Source organism: Lycium barbarum, chromosome 9 (assembly GCF_019175385.1).
Source record: "Lycium barbarum isolate Lr01 chromosome 9, ASM1917538v2, whole genome shotgun sequence".
In the NCBI taxonomy this organism is placed as follows: domain Eukaryota; kingdom Viridiplantae; phylum Streptophyta; class Magnoliopsida; order Solanales; family Solanaceae; genus Lycium; species Lycium barbarum.
The window spans coordinates 32,386,096-32,403,996 of NC_083345.1; the positions used below are offsets into that span (position 1 = coordinate 32,386,096).

Consider the following 17,901-nt stretch of genomic DNA (forward strand, 5'->3'; position numbering starts at 1 on the left):
GATGACATGTATGATGGGGATGATAAGGATGCTATGCTGGACATATGCTTTGATAAGGTGGCCAATAACGGAGATCTCTCACCTACGCAACAAAGAAGTGGAAGCAATAAAAGTAAAAAAGAAGACACATGGAACGAAACATAGTTGAGATGGTAAGGTGACTGAGGAATTTGCTCCAAGGCACCTACCGATGCGGCTGGCAAAGCAGAATCATCTGACAGTGTCAACAACTTTAAAAAGATCTAATAAATCCAAGAAGTGATGAACTATCAAGTATTGTTGTACAAATTTGAAAAAGAAGACAAGAGGAAAATACTTCAGGTTGACGGGCAAGCTATCTTTTTTCATTCATATATATATAACATGAAGTTTGAGGTTGATAACTTAACTTTATTCATGACTTTTATATTTTTACGTTACTTAAGCATCCTCATTTGTAATATCATCATAGAGTGCATTATAAACTCTATAATGATCATAGAATATCTAGTTTTCTCTAGCTTTAATTTTCTTCATGCTTGTTAATTAGTAGAGGTTCGTTATCTCATTAGGATTAGTAAGGTAAGGCCTAGCCCCCATTGCTTTTACTCTTCTCTTTGAGGCTCACTTTTATTTATTAATAAAATAAAATAAAAAAATAAAACAACACAATCCCAATTATGCAGATCGAAAAATTTAATCCAAGCTTCAATCGTCTTTGATGGTATTTTCAGGTACGTACTTCAAGTTTCTTTTTCCCAAATCATTAGAGTGCTCTCATTATAAGCACCAAATAGTACATCCCAGATGATTTTAATAATAAATAAGCTTCAACTTGAATTCTTGGGGAAGGTCTCGGATGAGTGTTTACTCTGTCGACAGGAGTGAAATTGGTTTAGTGTTATCCCCATATCAGTATGTGAATTTGTGCTCTATGTGAGAGTTCTCGTCCTTACTGTGTAAAAACAAAATTGATTTGTTTTGGTTTGAAGGTGAGTGGCTACAGTTTGCATACTTTTTATTTAAATTGTCAAACATGGCCAATAAGGGGAAGTCGGACTTTCTTGCCATTAAGTCGGCTGGCACGTCTATGCTAATTTCCCTATTAATTATCGCTCTAATTCCTTCTTACTTTTTTTTGACACTTTCAAACCTAAATAATTCTCTGCATCCATTATATGCGGTCAAAAGATCTTTTAAGAGTGTCATGTAAATGATTCCCCAATCTTTGTCTGAATCAAATTGATGTCTGAATTTAAGTGTAAGTTAGAGCAATAATTAATTTCTTACATACTTGGGGCATAAGATGCAAATACTTATGTCTTCGTGGGATTTTTTTTTTTTTTTTTGCAAGGGTAAAGAGGAAAAAATAAATGCTTATCGTGTTGCAAGTATTGTCAACAGCTTCATAAGCTAAATCATTAGTCTAGGATGAAAAGAAAGAGCACAATTTCAACGCTATGTCATTTTCATTTGCATGAACTAATTACAGTATTATTGTGTAAAACCAACTTTTGCAAAAGAAGTGGAAAAAGACTTTTAGTGCACATGAAAAAATTAAACTCCGATCCAGCTTTAGAACAAGCAGACCAGTGAAGCCAACGATGTAGTAGTTGGGAGTTGGGACCATCATGATATATACACACAGTACATTACACACAAAGACCAAGTGCTTCATTTTTTCAAGTGCATGCGTTGGATCTTAATCTTGAAAAGCATTATACATTGGTTACTTCCAACAGCAGAGGAGCAATATATGAGTTCATTCCACCTAGAATATACTTTTTAATCCCTCGACTTAAATCAAGTTATAATTTCCACTACCAAAAATGCAATTCTACACGCACCTTAAAAGTAGTACAGTGTTCAAGTCGGCAATATATATTAACCTTATTCATTTACTCATGAGAAACCAACATTATCAATTCCGTCAACAATGAAAAAGACAAACGAGAAACAAATAAAACTACGGCATTGTTTGCAGTGAATGAATTCACTGACCATATGCTGATGGTTCTTTATTCAAATTTTGCATTATTGCTTCGTCAAATTAACCAATCTCAAATTGCAATAGACATCATTATTTAGCTAATAAATTCTCAAGCTTTCCTTCAGCCAAATGTTCTTTGGATGATGTCATGAAAATTGAAAAACAAAAGCTAATGATTCGGATTTTATTTTAGAGCACACAAGGCATATCATATTAACGAAAACATGGAAGGTTAACATTGGAGGTAGGATCGATTTGATGAAGGAAAATGTACAACAAAGTGAATTTGTTTTCAACGAAATATGTTTAGATTTCGTGGTTGATGGTTAAAGCAACGGTCTATCATGGATGCATTCGGGGTGCTTAATTATATATACTAGAGGGTGTTTGGCTAGCTAAGTCTATAAGCCAATCAAATTAACTTAATAAGCATTTCCTTTTGCTTATAAACGTGCTTGGGAAATACTACAAGTGCTTCTAAGCCAAAACTAGTCAAAAGTCATAAATTGATCATCCCCAATTTATAATTTTTTTGCAACCACTTTATAGTTTGACCAACTTTTTCACATCTTAATTTTATTTTTTATTTTTTTCCTAATTCTCAATCAAAGTACATTTTTCAAAACAAAACTCCTAAGCTTCTCTTCACTTTGTATATGTAGTTCTCATTTCCTTTAAAAGGATACTTTCAAATTTATAATTTTTTTAAATAAGGATATTTTAGTCATTTTAGAAAAAATATTTTATTGGTGTTTTCTTTACAGAACACATCAGCTGTTTATTATCAGTTTCGGCACTATAATCCAAACGTGTTGTGAGACCCCACAGCTGGGCGCTAACCATACTGTGAAACCCCTGGGCCTCGGCCCCATGAACATGCGTACATGACATGACATACTCAGGTATTGTGCGTGAGAGGGTGCTGCAGCTCTGTGGATCCCTCAGGGGAATGTAAAGGTGACTGCAAGGTCGCGGGTTCGATACCAGCCGCTGCAGCGTATATCGAACTGGCTAAGCACCCTCTCACGTACAATACCTGAGTATGTCATGTCATGTTCAGCATGTTCATGGGGCCCATGTGCCCATAGGTTCGCAGACTCGCCAAGGGGGGTCGGTTCCTTACAAAAAAAGGCGACTTTTTGTCGAGGATCCACAGTGATCTGCACTGTAGGTTGCCCCCTCTACTGACTGCTGTGGGTATCTAACCCTGCTGACATGCAACAGCTGGGCGCTGACCATACTGTGCATGGACTACTGAGCTATTGTGGCAAGAAATCACAGACAATTCGCACACGCTGCAGCGCTTCGAACCCGTGACCTCAAGCCTTTTGTCCTCCCGAAGGAGACGCCTCTTACCAATTGAGCTGCAGCTCAATTGGTAAGAGGCGTCCCTCAGGGGAACAAAAGTGACTGCAAGGTCGCGGGTTCGAAGCTCTGCAGAGTGTGCGAACTGTCTAAGCACCCTTTCACATACAATGACCCAGTAGTCCATGTTCAGATACATGTCAGTCATGAGAGGGCAACCCCAATGCAGATACTGTGGATCCTCGACAAAAAGTCGCCTTTTTTGTGGGGAACCCTGATGGAACCCTGGCACTTGTGGCCCATGAACATGCTGACATGACATGACATACTCAGGTATTGTACGTGAGAGGGTGCTTAGCCAGTTCGATATACGCTGCAGCGGTTGGGATCGAACCCGCGACCTTGCAGTCACCTTTACATTCTCCTGAGGGAATCGACTCTTACCAGTTGAGTTGCACACGTGTACCACTACTCATTTATTAAATCAGTTTCAACACTTAAAAATTAAATAAACTTCAACACTTAAAACTTATCAGTGGTATATAAAAGGACCCAAACGGGTTCTTAGTCTGATTTACTGCTTTTTTCCACCAAATAAACCATTTTGCACTATTTCCCCACCTTGAGCCCATCTAAATAGTTCTTGAGGTTAAATTAATCATATGCAATGACAATGTAAAAACAAATTCACAATTAAGTCATTCTAAAAGTTATTAATGGTAAATATCTACGATAAAACATAGTGACTAGCTTGTTAGAATAAATTAAACTGCACGAGTTTTATTAAAAAATATCTTTACATCTATCATCCAGTCCACAATTCAAATGCATAATTGAAGCAAATTCTTATCCATTGCCCTCACCTAGTGGAGGATGATGAATCTTAACTCGGGCAATGACCACACATGGTAAAAAGTAGGCAACTAGGCCAAACTTAACCAAATGCCAAAATGTGTGATAGTAATAATAAAATATATCGCTTTCTATGGTATAATCATAGCACTCAGTGGGATTTCAAGAAAAAAATTAAGGGCCAAAAATTTCTGCTGTTCTTCTACCTGTATTTTTGGTATTACTACTTTGTATAGTGGATAAAAAATTTGACCTCAAATGCAATCATGCCACTACCAGACGCAAAGAAAAATTAAAATATCTACAGAAGGTTTTGTCACAAAATATGTGGGATTATGACACGTGTACATTCTTTTCATAATATCCCAGTTGGATATTCATGAATTCCCATGATCTTATAAATAAATATCCAATTTTTCCTATGTCGGTATTGCTTCCAATACCAGAAAATTAGCTTCTCCCTCTTATTCTACGTTCGGACTTTATTCATGATTGAATCTAGAATAAAGGAAGAACGATCGACATGTTTTTCTATCCGAAAAAGAATTTCTTGCTCGTGTTTTACCTCATGGGGCTTTCAAATACAAACTGTTGGCCTAGCTCACATTGGCCTGAGAATAATTGAAGAATTAACTTAAATAGCCGTCCGCTAATCACTTAAAGTATAAACTAAAAATTGATGCATAATATGAATATAATCTGCATATATCTGCTAACATCCAATTTTGGTTTTGAAAAGCCAATGTTGCCTCCGAGAAGTTTGACCTAACGGTTCCATTCGAATCTACACAATTGCGGAGCTAGGTGATTTTCTTTTATGTGTTTAATCTTGGTATACATACTTATCAATATTTGTGCAAGTAAAAGATAGAAAAAATATAATTGAAATGTGCACAAACTGTCCAAACACGGTCATTATCTAAAGAAATGAGAAACTATAATGTTGTGGCCGACCAAAGAAACTTGTACCAAAGCTCAAAAAAAATATCTAGAAATTAGAGGCGGAATTTCAGGGCAATGCGTTGATCAGATATCACATGTAAAGGCCAAGTTGATGAAGCTGTTGCTGTTCGTAGAATGGACCCAATGTGTCAACTGAACAACTTGATTTCCAACTTCCAATGGCCCAAATGGGGTGGGCTAATCCATTCCACTTTTGATACATGATCATGGTTATTCTACATTTTTGTTTATTTATTTTGATTAAAATAAAACTATTGGAGATATTGGTTGGGTGTTTTATATCCCCATCAAAAGCAATTCAAGATATTAAAGCTTCCTCGGGGCAAAAAGAGGGGCAAAATGCCCCTGAATCAATTGACCGGTCCCAGACCATTGGGGTGAAAATTCCCCCAGTCCATGAATGTATATGCTTCGACAGTGAACTCCGGATAAAAAGAATGTCCAGATTTGGACGTGAGGGGGGTGAAAAAAATACACCACATCGGTGTCAGACGAGAATCATGGGCTCCGTATAAGGCTTGAGCATTACTCCTCCCTTTGAGCTAGCTTTTGGGGTGTGAGTTAGGCCAATGCCTAATTTGATACTTTTTAAATATGTTTATAGACCTACTTTTGCCAATTTTCACCTGTCAATTTTGAAGCATTGAGTAGAGATTGAAAAAAAAAAAGTCTAAGATTTAGGAAAATACTTTACCAGTCTAAAATAAGTGTCATTTTAGAAACCAATTTGATTCAAGTATTGCTTCAGAAAACGAAGAAGGTTTTAATGATTTTGGCGCCTTAAATATACTCTTACTCTAATAAATGATCTAAAAAGTCTGAGGAAATATAAAAAGTGACTTAATTAAATAATCTTTATGATTAGTGTCATAAAAAAATTTGTATTAGAATATGCCAAAACTTTAAAACACATTTATTTTGGATCGAAGGAATTTTTCTTGAATGGTCACAAGATTCAGAGCCATTTTAGCCAACTTTCTTTACCCAACTAGGCAAAGCTTTTATCATTGTCACTTCAACTAGTCTATTGTCAGACTCATGGGACATATATCAACGTTTTGTTTGGAACTTTCAGTTGAACGAAGGCAAGGATTATTAGAAGAATGATATCCACTCATCCTGCATATATTTGTTTGTCCATAACATTTGGTCGATATAGCGTATGGGTTCTTTCAAATTCCAGAGCGTTGGCTTAGACCTAGTATATGTGTTAAAAGATTCAACAAATAAGTAAAAATAATATATCTTGCACTCAATAAATCAAATGAAGTGTGGTTAATTTGGAACTCAGAACCACTAAAGTTCGTATCTTGAATCCGGCATCTATGGGTAGGATTTAGCATTTTATTATCTTAGGTTTGAGGGATTGTAGGAGGTCGTCGAGACATAGCTTCCTTTTTTGGGTAGGTTGCATTGAGTTCCTTCGAAGTTCAAGTCTTGAAAATCGTCACACAAACTGTATCGGAAAATCCCAAGCATATGCTAGTTAATGAAAATGGGTTTATTTAGCGTGCTTGCATTAGGGTAGTTATTTATTGCATCACACCCCTTGGGGTACGGCCCTTCCTTGAACCTGCTAACGCGGGATGCTTTGTGTATCAGGTTTTTTTTTTTTTTTTTAATCTAAATTGGATACTGAAGGGAGCCCCACAAAACAGTAACGACACAATAGAATTAGCTTAATATATAAAAATCATTGACAATTTGAAATAATTCTGGTTAGCAAAGGTTACAGTGAAGTCTCTAGTTCGTGCCTTGAAATGAAATCGCTTTTGGTAGGGAAGGACTTATTAGCACAGATCCAGATTACTCGAGCCCCAAAATGAGTGCAGAACACCGAACGAGAAACCAAAAAAAAATAAAAAATCGAAACTTAGTTGCAACTGATATTTACACCAAACCGATGAACCATACTAATTTATTTTGGTTAGGTAATCAATAAACTAATGAGAGAAAGTATGTATGAATTAATTATAAAAGGTATATGTATAAATATATATCAGGTATTTATTGAATTTGAATTAATAAAAATGTCCAAGTGTGAGTAAGTTTCCACCTTTTAGGGACTCCCTCATCCCCGATGTTTTGCTCTCCGATGTAGTTTATTGAGATTATGATTATAACATTATAATGAGGATAATCTATCTGGTCAAGGAAAATAATGATTAGTTTCTCAAGATTTTAAAAAAAATAAGACAAACTGAATAATGAAAAAGCAACGGATCGGCTGCGGATTCCTTTCTCGTAGAAAAAAACAACGGATTTCATCTTTTCTTTTCTTGGTGGGGTTCGTATCTAATAACACTAGTATTTTTATTTTCTTTAAACTAGAGAACCCGCAGTCGCTATTCTTCAGGTGCGCTCAGGGTAAATATCGCCCTTAGTGTAATAGCCCGCAAACCACACGAGATGTAAACCGCACTAGACAAGCCTCATGCGCGAGCTAAAACTGAGAAGGTTGTTGGCGAGGATATTCAATCTCAGGTCTCACATGTGGGAAACCATTAGCTGAACCAACTCAGCCAACCTTGCAGGTTTCTAATCACACCTAGGGGCTAGAGGGTTCACCCCAACCCCATTCGGCGAAAAAATACGTTGTATATACAAGGTTAAAATTATTTTTATGTATATACAGTAGAAATAGTTGTGTATACACAACACATGTCATGAATTCATTAGATTGGTGTAAATAACCTGTGTGGGTAACAGTGGCGGACACAGGATTTTGAGTTCGGGGGTGCTGGACCCAGGAATTTTGAGTTCGGGGGTGCTCTATTAACTATTTATATCTATTTCCTTTATATTTTCTATACAGTTATACACTCCGTGACTGAGTTTAATGGGTGGTGGAGCATCCAAAATTTGCACATGGGTCCGCCACTGGTGGGTAAGTTTTTACACTGATCACATTACTTTGGTACCCAAACAAATAAGTACAGAAAGTTGCAGTTACATATTCACTTAGGCGATGCTTCAAATGCCATATCCTTTGGTGTGAATATCATACTTGTTTATCCTGCATTCGTAAATCAGTCATATTTTTTGTAAGATTCAGCATTTATTCATCTAGTGTTTTGAAGGGAAGTCATTTTGCTCTCCATATTTTTGATTCCACAACTAACAATTTTCCATTTAACTATGTCATTAAAGAAAAAGAAGAGTATATACTACTGTTATGTCAAGTAATGTTCAATGGTCTTACTTATTCTTGCCGTACGGACCAAAAGCAATTCGTGACTGGGATCCTTTTCAAATCATATACTTATCAAAGGAATTAAAAATGACAAAATAAACTAACGGCGGCCCTTAAGACAGCCCACATTTTTGACCTTTTTAGAATAATATAGGTTTATTACTTTTAAACTGAAAACTAATGCAAAATGCACCAAACAACGATTGTACTTCAGAATCCTTCATCCATCCTCTCCATAAAGGATTTCATTGCAATTGTCTTCTCTTAACCTTTTTGAAAAGAAATTTTACAAATAACACATTAATATACAAATACAAGTATTCATCTTTCTCTATACTTGGTATTAAATTTCTTAACAATGATATTTTCCTCTATCAATATAAATATATCTCATTTAGAGAAAGAAAAAAATAACGAATTCCCCCATTAAAAAAAATAGTACTCAACTATTTCTTTTAACTAATCCAACTTAATGAAATATTTGTCATCTCACAAAATTGCAAAAATAGTACTCCAAATGACTTGTACTCGGGCTACAAAATGTTCAAATCTAAAATGTAAAATTCAATTGAAGTTGCATAGTTTTGCAATTTCGCAAGTATGTTGCTGAGAATTCACAACCTCCTTCCCCTTCTATCACCTTCTTTTGGGAGTGTTGGTGTACATAGGAGTACCATCCTCTGTGCGTTCAATTAAGTTGAGTAAAAATGATACTTAACTTAACGACATTTATAAAATATTCAGCATGTCAAGCGCCAAGAAAGAAAAGTCAAGACGAACAAAATTTAGCATAGATCATAATGTATTGTTATTTGTTATCTTGAAACTTTTGTGATCCTTGACTCGGAGAGGTTTGTCTGCACAATGAAAGTAAGTTTAAAATCTTAATAGTTAAATGTATGCATTAAAAAACATAAATATAAATATAAACTTCGTTTAATATGAACCTGATAACGAGAAAGTGAAAGACTATTGTGCATATGCAGAAAGCATTAAAACAAAAAGGTAATGAAGTTAATTTAAAATAAATTAAATGTTTAACTTTGGTTAAAAAAAATTGTGTTAATATACTGTAAGTATTTGTGTAAAGCTACTATATGCCATCGAAAGAGAAAACTCTCAATTATGAGATAAACTAGGGGCATTAAAGTGGTAAAGACGGTGAACAATAGCAACAAAAAATAAAAAATTTAAAATGAAATAGTTGCACAGGGAAAATCATAGAGCTAAAATTGCATAAACTTATATGCTGATATTTTGGTGTTTACACTGGAGAACGCATTCCGCTTATCGAAAAAAAATAACACCCTGCCTAATAAAATTGGACTAATCCAATCAAATACAGAACAAAAATTCCATTACAGTCGATTTTCACTTTGAATTTAAAATTTTCCACTAGTAAAGAACAAAAGGTAAAGAAATTCATTTTCTTGAACCACAACATCAAAATATCCAACTTTAAATGAGTAGACTTGAAAATAATATGGCAATGGCATAAATGAGTGAACAAATAAGTAAATTGAATAATCAAAGATTGATGTAGGTCAAGGCTTACACTCCAGGAGCTTCTCCGTTCAAGTACTCGGGGATTTCCAGTCTGTTCTAGAGTCCCTGGGGCAGGGGAATTCTTCTGTCCACCCCTGAAAGTATTCACAGAGTTTAAGCATACAAACATATGTAAAACAGGATCCAAGGACTGAAGTCTTTCGATTATTTTTCAAAATGTAGTAGTATAAAAAATTTGGTGAATTTTTCACATAAATATTTAAGCTCCATGTCAATATTACTGGCTTCACTTGAACTTTTACCTTACTTTCTATATAGGCCGCTGAATACGGCTAATTAACAGCAGCAAGCACATGAAGGCAGTAATAATTAGGCAAAATAAAGAAAATGACACATTGCTTTACCTGTAACTATAAAACATCGAGGCAAACTCGTACTAATTATTTGGTATGATGGAATATTAAGTGCCGACAATCGTGGGAATATCAGTAAGTGACTTTTGTGAACATTTGATGTATACAAGCTTCATTAAACTTGCTGAAGAGTGCACACAATCCTCCCACAATGATTAGTCCATGTTTTGCCTTTTAACGTGGGAATAAAAATGCCTTTTGCACACTGATGACTTTGAAATCTCTCAATTTTACTTTCCAGAAGACAGATTAATTTAAAATTTCAGATGCTGGAGGACTAATTAATCCAGACAGCTATTGGTCCTTGATTTGTTTGCTAAAACTATCCCTTATTCTAACTATCAATCCAGTGTCACTCAAGGCACATTACATCTCCTTTCAATCATAGACTTCCATAACACAATATTTTTTTTTGGGTAACTTCCATATCACAATATTAAATTAGCATTTTTTTTATGCTACTATTTACAGTTAGATTGTCCTACAGCAGAGGAGTCCATTTTTGGACTCCAGATCTAAGCTCTCCCAAGTGCAAATAATACCTCTTGGTTTCTATTGGGCACACCTCCCCCAAACAGAGTAGCCAAGAAAGATCATGAAATATTTGCTTTCTAGATCTCCCTTGCACTATATCTGAACCTTAAGCACTACTGCTTGTATCTTTCTCTTGAAATCTCTACCACAAGAAATTGAATCTTTAACCAATTGCAGAAAGAAAAGAGGATAAACTGAAACAGTTCAACTAAAGCGCATACGCACCTAGGAAGACTTAAAATAAAAGTGCAAGAATTAATTGACTTGAAGTTTTCCCTGAAAAATTCCTCAACTTGTAGCAAAATTCCTGAAAAATTACATATTTTCCAATTACAGAAAGAAAAGAAACGAAACGGAAATGATACAACAGAGCCTAAAAAATGTCTATCAATTTAAAGAAGGCAAAATCTTGCATCTCAGTTTCTAAGCAGATACACCCAAAATATTGCATCACGGTTTATCCAAAAAATGAAAATCAATTAAAAGCATCAAGATGGAAGGCAACAATATGAAAAGGAAAATAAACATGACTGACTGACATTATTCTTGACACAATGGGGAGAGAAACCAAAAATGAAATCAACATCTGAAAACGTATAATGGGTAGAATTTTACCTATTTCATCTTCTAAAGCTGTAACGACCCGTTCGGTCGTTATTGCATTTCCAACCCTTTTGATCCCTTTTTGAGATTTATTAGCTCATATTTGAACCGCTGGGACCGTTGGCACGCTTCCCGAGGTCATGACTTGATTTGGGTAAGTTTTGGGGAAATTTGGCTTGTAAGTGAAAACCATTTGACTCATAGTTGACTTTTGGGTAAACAGACCTTTTTCGGAAATCCGTCGATTCTAAGAGCTCCGGAGGGTCTTTTAGAATTTGTGTGTATATTTGATTTGGTTCCCCATGCACTCAAGTGCATTTGGGGACTTGGATTGGGCAGTTGATTTTGAGATATCGCGGGTTGACTTGGTCAACGAGACGTTCATTGGGAATTCTGAGGCCACGAGTGCGTTCGTATTGTGTTTTTATATATGTCTACATATATGGTGTGTGAGCGGATGGCCTCAGGTGATAGTCGGGATTTTGGGTTGAGATTGTGAAAACTTGGGATTTCTGGTGTCTGGTCCGCTATGGCGGCACCTACACCGCGGCAACAGTACCGCTTTAGCAGTCACCCTGCCGCCGCAGCGGCTTAAGTAATTTAGGCATGACCGCTGTAGCGATCATGGGACCGCAGAAGCGGTGCCGCTGAAGCGGTATATTGGTCGCGGAAGCGGGTGACGGGCAGTTAACTTCATTAAATGAGTGTTAAAAGCCCTAAGTTCCTCATTCATTACTATTTCGAAAACTGAGTTATTGGGAGCATTTCAAGGCAATTCTTGGGAGAAATTCATCGTGGCAAGTCCCTTTACTTTCCTTTCCATGCCATGATTTCATTATCACATTAGGATTCCATTATCATGCTAGTTCACTAAGCTTTTAAGAATTAAAAGAGGTCTCAATGAGTTCTTCTTTCTAGGATTTGTAATCTTGATTTATTGATTGGGTTAGCTTCATTAAGCTTGGAATTGATGACTAGAATCTATTATTTCATGATTTCTTTCTAATTAGTGGCTAATTATGGAATTGGAAGTTAGGGTTTATACCCAAAGTTGGGGGTTTTGCCTAGAATCCGAGTTTAGGTAAATTGTTGTTTCTTCTAGCTTGTAATTGATGAGAATTGATCACCTAGAGTGTTAATTTCATCTTGAGACCTATAGATTTCTAATTTCACCTTTCTAGTTCATAAGCCCCATTCCATAGGTTGGGGATTTGGGTCTTGAATAGAAGTAGGGTTTGATTGGTGTTCTTTTTTATTCTAATTGCATATTTCGGATATGATTAGACTTCCTTTATCTCAAGGCTCAAAGGAAAGGAAAGGAAAGACTAAGGCATGATTGTTGGAGACTTTGTTGTTTGGCCTTCCAGGTAGGTTACGGTTACTCTATGGTGAGACTTCGATTAGCGAAGCATATATTTAGATGATATTGTCGGAGAATGCATGTAAACCTTCGGGTATGAAGTTGGGTTGGATATTGTCTTAGGTTAGGCCTTGCTGTATGATTTAGGGCAAGCCACCCAGTTGTGTTGTGACTTATCTTGTTCTATTTGTTGTTGGCTCGTTGCCACGTGGAGATAGTAGATATTGGTGACTAGTGATATATCTTGATGATGATATTGTGGCACCTTACTTGTTCCTGTTTTGAGACGAGGATTGTGATTCTATTATGGCTTATTGTGTAGCCTTTTTATTGATATTGTTGGTGTGCCCATCCCAGATATTTATCCCGGAATCGAGGTACGAGTGCTGGTAGCGATTGCCGAGGTCTTTACCGGAATCATAAGGATTGGTACATGGACTTCGCAGGTCCCCCATAGATTGTGCTGCCGAGATGTGATGTTCCATTATTGGAGTACATATGTATCAGTGCATATGCATGGCATCCATATTTCATACATTATTGCATTGCATTGTACCTTTGGCTTCTTATGATATTCTTGTGATATAGTTGTGATTTAAAGATTCGAATTGGATGTACTGAGACTTGGCACAGTTGGGTTTAGATGTTATAACATAGGTGATGACTTGTACTCGGTTACTGACTCGTGTTGACTTATACCTTGTTGATTTACCTGTTTATCTTTCTTTATTGTCTTGGTATATGTTAGCTAATCTTAGTCGGGATATGATACCTACTAGTACGTGTTGTTTGTACTGACCTGCACTTGTTGCATTCTTTTATAATTCCAGAGTATTAGGTGGATCGACGTCTACCCTCGTCGCTGAGAGTTCGAGGCTGCTGATTCGTGTTTGTTGGGGTGAGCATGTGGACGATTTGCTACCCAAAGACTCTTCTGCTAGTATGTCTTACTTTTCTATTCTGAGACATTATTGAGACTATTGATATGTTACTATTACGTTACTTTATCTTCTTCCGCTATTTATACTGGGGTGGTTTTTGATGTACTTCCGTATTTATTATATATTCATATGTCAGACTTACGTTACTTTATCTTCTTCCGCTATTTATACCGTCTTTGTGAATGTTGGGTTAAGGGCTCACCTATCGAGGTGGGATAGGTAGGTGCCCGCGCAACCTTGTGAAATTGGGTCGTGACAAAAGCATGCTATCGTTGTATGTTAGCCACTCAACTGTTAAGATTCATCTTTCCTTGCTTATATCAAGGGATGAAGAAATAGAATCTTCCACATTATTGTCAACCTACAGAATGATAGGATCAATAATATTACTTTCTTCTGTAACAACCCATTTGGTCGTTATTGTATTTTTACCGTTTTTGCCTCGTTGACTCGTCCTCTAGCCTTGTTAGTACTATTTTGATCCACAAGGACCGGTGGCACAGTTCCCTAGGCATTGTTTTGGGTTTTGGAATGACTTTAAGAAAATTTGGTCTTAAAGCGAAAACTATTTGACTCAAAGTTGACTTTTGGTTAAACGTGCTCGTAATCAAATTCCGATAGTTCCTTTAGGTTTGGAGGGCGATTTATGATTTAGTGGTGTCATTGGTTTGGTTCCCGAATGGTTCGGGTGTGATTTGGGTCATTGGTTGAAAAACTAGTTAAGTTAGAATTGGATCGGGTGAAGATGATCCTGTGTCGATGTTTTGAAAGTTCCAATAAGTTTACATGATGATTTTGGACATGTCCACAAAGTTTGGTTAGATTCCGATGAGTTTTGGATAAGTTTGGGTTGTATGGTGATTGTTTTTTGTTTCGACGTCAATTTGAGCATAAAGGGTACCATATTGAGCAAACGACCTTTGATTCGTGTTTCGACTGAATCATTATATCCGTATCGTAATTTTGGACCATAGCAACTGAAACCATCAAGTTTCAACATTGTATGAGGTTTTTTATGGTTATTTTACTAAGAATTGGATTGCCAGATTTTTCAAATTAATTACGAAATTGCCATTGAATTCGTATTTAAAAATCTGCACTATTCCAAATATTGAAACCAGCATATCTCCTTCATTATAAGGTCAAATGGAGTGATTCAAAAGCCTAACTTGACTGGAATTTCACAAGGAATCCATTGTAGGCATCAAAAGCGAGTTTCGGGATCATTTGGCACAAGAAACGAGGCAGAACAGCTGGGCGTTTTTACTAGTTAATTTTGTTTGGGTTTCTCTAATCTTGAAAGCTTGGGTTTGCGATAATTCAAGAATGTTCTTCAAGTTTCTTCTATGGGGTAAGGTCTAAACCATAATCTAAGTCTTCCCTTTGATTCATTCCCTTGGTTTAAGCTTTAATCCATGATTTTTAAAGTAGGAAATTGGAGTTTTTCATGGAGAAGGTTTAATGAGTATTTCTGGAGAAGTTCATAAAAGTGGTTAGACTTCCTAAGTTGCTTTAAATGATGAAATTGATTGGGTTTATTCTAGATTATGATGTATTTAAGGTTGATAATCATATACCTTCCATTATTAGTGTTGAATTCTTGAATTTAAGAGTTAGGATTTATACCTAAAATTGGGGGTTTTGCTTGGATTTCGAAATTGAATGAATCCATGAGTTAATTTAGCAATTAGTTGTTGGGTTTTGATCACCTAGTGTTTAATTGGATAATTTACCCCCGAATTTTTCGTTTTGCCCTTGTGGGTCCCGTTTCCCCAAATTCTAGGGTTGGTTTTGACCCAATTTGAATGATAGCAATATAGGTATCGATCTTCATGATTTCTAATCTAGATTTTGAATATGACTAGACTTTCTTGATCTCAAGGCTCAAAGGAAAGGAAAGACTAAGGTGTAATTGTTGGTGTTATTGTTGTTCGGCCATCCAGGTAGGTTATGGCTTACCCTTGGTAAGACTTCATGTAGCGAAACATATATTTAGATAATATTGTCGGAGACAGCATGTAAACCTTCGGGTATAAAGTTGGGTTGGATATTGTCTTAGGTTGGGCCTTATTGCGTGATTGGGGCTAGCCACCCCGTTGTGTTGTGACTTGATTGTTCTATTATATTGGCTTGATGCCATGTATTGTTAGTAGATACTGGAATCTGTTGTTCTATCTTGATTATGATATTGTAGTATCTTACATATTAATGTTGATACGAGGATAGAGTTCTATGTGACTTGTGTAGCCTTTCATGATATTATTGGCGTACCCACGTTGGTACTTGTGACATTGATATGTTATTGGCGTACCCATGTTGGTACTTGTGATATTGATCAGATTATTGATGTTGACATATGCATTGCACGCATTCTCATGATATACTGGTGATACATTGTTGGTAATTAATGAAACAATGTGATGAGCTGGGCTCGATTTTTTAAAAGAGACTGATGTGAGAGTCTAATATCCGATATTAGTGTCGGAATCGTGGATTGAGTGAGTGTATGGACTCCGTGGGTCCCTCAAGGTGGTGCCGGTGAGAACCCCCGTGGGCAAAGATTCAGATCTCGTTTGTCTATTAAGAAAAGATCCGGGACGAGTGGCACTTAGACTTCGCGAGTCACCTTGGGTTGTGCTACCGAGACGTCGATACTTCCGTCCGGGGTACATGTGTACACAGCATTGCATGGCATTGCATTGCATTCATACATTATTGCATTGCATTGCATCATGGCTTATATTGAGATGATTTGGTGTTTTACTTGTGATGTTGGCTTCGGTTTGGATATGTCGAGACTTGGCACATTTGGGTTTAGATGCTTCAACCTAGGTGATGACGGATACTTGATTCCAATTGTGTTTGACTTATACTTGTTGATTTATCTGCCTATGCTGCTTTATTGTCTGAATTATGTTAGCTATACTTAGTCGGCTGATGATACCTACCAGTAGTGTGGTTTTATACTGACTTGCACTTGCTGCATTCTTTTATGAATGCAGAATTTCAGGTTGGATCTATTTCTGTTTCTCGTGGCTAAAAGTCGCTCCGAGATTTGCTTAGAGTCTACAGGGTGAGCACGAGACGTCCGCCGCCTTGATGATTCTTCTTATTTATGTGTTATTTCCTATTCCGAGACATATTCGCACTTGATGTATTATTGATATTCCAGACTTATAGATTTTAGTTAGATGCTCTTGTATGACCAGACCAGATACTGGGGCGGATTTCATTTACTTCCGCATTTTCTTATTTATATTATAATTGTGAGACTTTAGCTATTTTACTTCTTCCGTTATTTTCTATCATTTGTGAATATTGAGTTAAGGGTTCGCCTACCGAGGTGGGAAAGATAGGTGTCCGCACGACTTAGTGAAATTGGGTCGTGACATCTTCTTAGCCTAAAACTATAAAGTTTACACGACAGGCGCCCAAAACTTGAAATGTAAATTTAATTTTAGAATGGAAAGGAGAAAAGAAACATACCATAGCACTTGGATAGCAGGGATGGGGACTACATAGACTTTTCTTGAAGAGCACATATACCTCCAAGCATAGAATTGCAATGACCTCCATCAATTGTACCCCAATTTTCCTAGTTGGGTACCTGCATCCATAAAAAATGCTCCAATGATCAATGAAGCAGTCACTACTGACATTAACAACAACGGACAACTGAATAAAGTAAAATGCTCATGAATAAAATGGAATCAGAAATATGTACCGTTAATTTAATTTTATTTGTCCTGTTGTTCTTGGTTTTTTCAAATACTCATCACTTTTTTTAATTTATATTCTCACATCTAGTATCTTCTTGCAAGAACGTCGATGGAAAAAATTAACCTAAGTTAGGCTCTTGTCCTTTGGGGGTGAAATACAGCTTTATATTTTCAACAACTACAGCTAGATTCTTTTAGACCTAACAAAATTTTGTATTTTGAAATGGCCAGCTACACATTATTCCGATTCTTCTTTTTTTAAAAAAACAACAAAGTAGAAGCACCAAATTTACGTGTTATTTATCCATTAAATCCTAAAAGCAGCTGAATTTTAACGGGAATAATAGAGCCTTCATTAGATCAGACAAAATAAAAAACAGAAACTCCAACATACTGCATGTAACTCCAAATAATAGATAAGTACGGAAGATATAGATATCCGATATATCCCATCCGATTACATAAAATCAAAAAAAAAAAATTGACAACTTATCATACATTCAGATATGCAATGGGGTTATCCATCGGTTCAAAATTTCATGT

The 17,901-nt window shown here is 36.3% G+C and overlaps 1 long non-coding RNA gene across 1 annotated transcript; it reads right to left on the reverse strand.

Annotated features, from left to right (window-relative positions):
* Positions 1-8,729: 8,729 nt before the first annotated feature.
* Positions 8,730-17,609, reverse strand: LOC132610539 (uncharacterized). The gene is made up of 3 exons (XR_009571166.1): positions 17,126-17,609; positions 9,838-9,922; positions 8,730-9,139 (listed from the first exon to the last, which is right to left on the reverse strand). It is a non-coding gene; the product is annotated as an uncharacterized LOC132610539 (long non-coding RNA).
* Positions 17,610-17,901: the final 292 nt, after the last annotated feature.